Genomic DNA, 4465 nt, shown 5'->3' on the forward strand with positions numbered 1-4465 from the left:
ACTTCAAATAAATTGAACCTGTCTAATCTTGCCGTTTTTGCTATCAATTTGCCCCCCTGACAAGAAATTGTGAAAAGCCTTACCATCATTTTTAATGGCTGCTTAGCATTACGTTGAATACATGCATCACTATTTATTAAATCAGCCCCCTATTGATGAATATCTACATCCTCCTCAACTCATATTCAACAACCTCCTATAATAACCGTGGGCATTGTTTTCTAAAAATTTTTGATCATCTTTTTAGATTAAATACTTATAAGTAATGTAAATGTAAACAAATGTGTTTTTTACATGAGGATTTAAGTTGCAGACTCTCAGGGATGCCAGGGAAGCTGTTGCTGCATTAGTTCTGGCGAGACAGTGACAACGGAGATGGCGAGGAGAGTACAGAATTACAGGTGATGTAGCCAATCTAGGCCCAAGCTTAGTGGGTTGGAATAGTCCTTCCCCTTTTCTCTCTTTCACTTCTTTTTTCTTAACATGGAGGAAGGACTGAGAACTGCATGTCCCAGCATTTCGCAAGGACCACACTCCTGGGAACTGTAGTACCGGGTCTGAGAGGGGTCCGGAAGGAGAGAATGGGAAACTATGTGCGGCATGCTGGGAGGTGTAGTCCCTCGGGCAGAAGAGGGTGTATGTGTAGGTTGGAGACGTAGAGAGTTTTGCTTCATGGAGATGAGGCTGCGGAAATATCCAACTTCCCTCCCAAGAGGCCTTTGAGTTTACAAAAGCCCGTGGGAGTCGGCTTCATTCCATTGTCTGTGACCCAAGAGGGTGCGGTCCAGGACCGGCGCAGGGTTGGGAGAACCAGGCCGCGCAGGGCCGTGGCAGAGCATGCCGGGAGTTGTAGTCCAAGAGCTCGGAGGCTGTGGGACGTGTCGGGACAGCGCGCCGACTCCTCCTCCCCCGCCCTTCTCAGCGGTCCCCCGCCCCCTCCCTCCGCCTCCTCCTCTCTTGCCTGCAGCCGAGCGTCCCCTTCCCCCACTGTCGGGTTTCTCCGCGGCTACTGCAGAGGATTCAGATCCGAGTAGCTGAGGAGAAGGAGGAGGAGGAGGCTCCCGTCCCTGCGCGCCATCCACCACCCTACTGGACACGGACGAGGGAACGAGAGCGTCGCCGCTGTAGCCTCCAGAGGAGACAAGGGCATCGCCGCTTCAGCTGCGGCCGCCGCGGTTTTCGTCTGCAGCAGCTCGCCGGTGAGGAGACCCCCCCTCCGCCCCCCGGCCCGCTCCCGTGGAGCCAGGGCTGGTGGCGCCGGGGGGAACGAGGGTGGGGGCTGTAGGGCCCCCGCGCCGGCTTGGGGGAGGGGACCGAGGTGGCGATGGAACGGCGGGCTGGTGGGGGAGACTCGTCCGTACGCGGGCTGGGGGTGGGGTGAGGGTGGGACAGCAGCAGGTCAGGGAGGGTAGCGGAGGGGGGTGAGGGGGTAGGACTTTACATGGAGGGATAACCAGACCAGGGATAGGAGCATGGGGTGTGTAGGGTTTTGAGGTGGAATTTGGGATTGTCTTGGGGCGAGGTGGAAGGTGAGATTGGATGGGATGTCTTTTAATGGGGGATGGGACTGAATGAAGGTGATGATTTGGGGTTGGCCTGAAGCAGTTGACAGCTTGGGATCAGAGCGGGGTGGGGGCTAAGGAGATGATTTCAATGCCAGTGGGATATAAACGTTGGATGGGACTCTAGGGAGTGCTAATTTTGGAAGGTGGGACTTGGGGTGGACCTGGGGAAGGAAGATGGAGATGGTAGGAGCTGGGAGTGAGGGCTTTGGCATGGGTTGAGACCCCAGGTTGAAATGGGCTGTTGTCTTCTGGGGATGATGGATTTGTGAATACTTACGGAAATAGGGCTTGGAGAGAGCAGAAGAGGTAGGATTTGTGTGGGGTTTTCTTGAGGTAGGCTGCTGCTGGAGGTTTGAATTTGGACTGGTAGTGAGTGATGAGACCTCCAACTACAGGAGATGGATGAGGTAAGCTGACAGGAGGGAGTGAATTGTAAGTTGGGCCCCAAATAGGAAGACAGGGATTGAAATTGGGGATGAGGGCTCAGTGGAAAAGGATTTAGGATAAGTTTAGAGTCTCTGGAGGGAACAAGGTGGCTCCCCTGAGCGGAAGTTGGAGGTAGAGGATATGTAAGACTACTCAGCAGGACTCAACTAAAATAATTCTGGCAGGTGTCGAGCAAGGTTAGTGGATGGCATCATAAAGAAAATGTCTCTGCCAGTTTTGCAGAAGAAATGTCTATGATAAGCTGGTTACCTGTGGTGAGGTGGCAGAGGGGATGGAGTGGGTTGGTTTATTTAGGAAAGGAAGGATTAAGATGTCCTCCAAGACACACCAGAGGTTCAAGGGTTAGAACATTTACATCAGCTGCTTGGGTGAGAGACAGTAATAACAAGACCATTAGAAGGGTCTTCGCAGAGGACAGAGAAGGTATATTAAAGATTCTCCTAGAGGATATCTCATGCTATCAATTTGACCTTTTTGTTTTACGTTAGAATTGTCTGGAAATAGCAGCCCCAAGGGTAAAGTTATGAGAGAACCATTTAAGGTAGAATTAAAGGAGAGTGGGGAGTCTTGCAGTTCCTGTCAAAAAGGGAAAGTTGGGGGCTCTCAAAGCAAAGGTGGGAGAAGGTGAAACTGTTTCTGCTTTCTCCTTTCCCCCTCCCCCTGGTAAACTGAAACTAGTCCTGGAATTTGGAATTTAAATAGACTTTGATGAACTTGAGGTTGTTAAGGGTGCATTCTTGCTTGAGAACTGATTAATGAGACTGAAAAACAGGAAGACTGAATTTATTTTCTAGGCAGGCAAGGTGCATGTATGCAGAAAGAGGTTAGCAAGCCCCACCTCCCCCCAATAAAATTGATTGCTTGAAGTCTCCATTTATTGGTGTCCTGGTTTGCAAGGCAATTAGGCCCATCATTGTATTGCAGGCTAATAATCCTGAGATGAGTCTTGGCACCATCACTTTGTGTAAACAGAGAGAAGACAGGAAATATAGAAATGTAATAAATATTCATTCTTTGGTGAGATGGTTGGGTACTGATGGAGTTTTTCATTCGATTCTCTTGACATTACATGATAAGATTTTAAATAATTGGGCTGTTTCTACAGATTGAATTTTCTTCTAAAGAAATTCAGGCGATCAGAATTCTGTCAGGTGTGAATAAATGAAGTGTAACATGCAACCATATTTTGTTGTTAAGAGGATGCTGCTGATGTAGGCACACTGCATAAGAGAATAACTGCATCTGTTCATCAGAAATTTGATGTAAAGGTTGTCGATGAGTTTATTCTTGGGGATGGAAGGCCCAGAGGAATGTAAAGAGGATACGTCTTCAGGAAGACAGTTTTCAGGTTTAATTTCATTAACTCTGATATGTTAAACTTGACGTGGCAGTTGATTAGAGTGTAGTCTAGGGAAAAAAGAGGAGAAATGGAAAGGAGATAAAATTGATATCAATGGGAATTAAAAATACTTTTTTTTCTGTTAACGTTTTAGTGTACAGCTAGAAAACAAAGCATTTTTCTTGGTTTTTATAATTGAACACATGAAAATGCCCATTTAGAGGGTGGGTTATCCGTGGGATTAGAAATGTCATTTTTAAAAAAGATTTATTTATTTATTATATGTAAGTACACTGTCGCTGTCTTCAGACACACAAGAAGAGGGCATCAGGTCTCATTACAGATGGTTGTGAGCTACCATGTGGTTGCTGGGAATTGAACTCAGGACCTCTGGAAGAGCAGTCAGTGCTCTTAACCACTGAGCCATCTCTCTCGCCCTTAAAGGATGCTTTCTATATTCTAACCAGACCAAACCAAACCAAACCACCAACCCAACCCAAACCAAACCACCAAGCAAACAAAAAACCCAAACAAACTCAAGCTTGAGCAGTTGCCTATAATTCATTGAGTGTGTAATCTAGCCAATGAGAGCATTTGCCCTCACCACTTTACTCTGGGGTCCAGCGCTTGCTTTTGTGGATTTGCAGGCATGCTCTGGAGATGGGCTGGCTGTTCATGTTAAAGCCCTGGTTTTTGAACCTCAAAATAAGAAGAGAAATCAGGTGGGAGAACTGTTTGAATGGATTTGTTTTCCCAGTAGTAATGATTTACCTGGGCAGTTGTGAAGCAGACACCGGTAACAAGTGGAGAACAGGTGGAGGGATTGGTAGCCTGGGGAAAATGAGGAGCCCAAGAATTTAGGAGTCAAGGGTTTTGACTTCAAAAATCGATTCCAACTTTTGAAAGTGGAGTGATTTCAGTAAAGTCATAAAAACCCTTTTTATACTTAGTGGTAATGATTGCATAACATTGTGAATACATTGAAAGTCTAGACTTGTGTATTTCACTGTGGTTAAAATGCCAAAACAAAACAAAACATTCATGCTTCACAAAGGCCATCCAAGGAGACAAATGGGTTCATGTTTTTTTTTTTTTTTTTTTTTTTTTAAGATTT

General features: G+C 46.5%; 1 protein-coding gene across 2 annotated transcripts in view; it reads left to right on the plus strand.

Annotated features, from left to right (window-relative positions):
- The first annotated feature begins 920 nt into the window (after positions 1-920).
- Fam168a (family with sequence similarity 168 member A) overlaps positions 921-4465 on the plus strand; it is a 132323-nt gene continuing 128778 nt past the window's right edge. Inside the window, exon 1 of one of the 2 annotated variants that reach the window (XM_021166786.1) lies at positions 921-1199. The gene's annotated coding sequence lies outside the window, so the exon portion shown is untranslated. The remainder of the gene's footprint in view (positions 1200-4465) is intronic. The other variant, XM_021166787.2, reaches the window with a different exon arrangement.

This window comes from Mus caroli, chromosome 7, assembly GCF_900094665.2.
Source record: "Mus caroli chromosome 7, CAROLI_EIJ_v1.1, whole genome shotgun sequence".
NCBI lineage: Eukaryota > Metazoa > Chordata > Mammalia > Rodentia > Muridae > Mus > Mus caroli.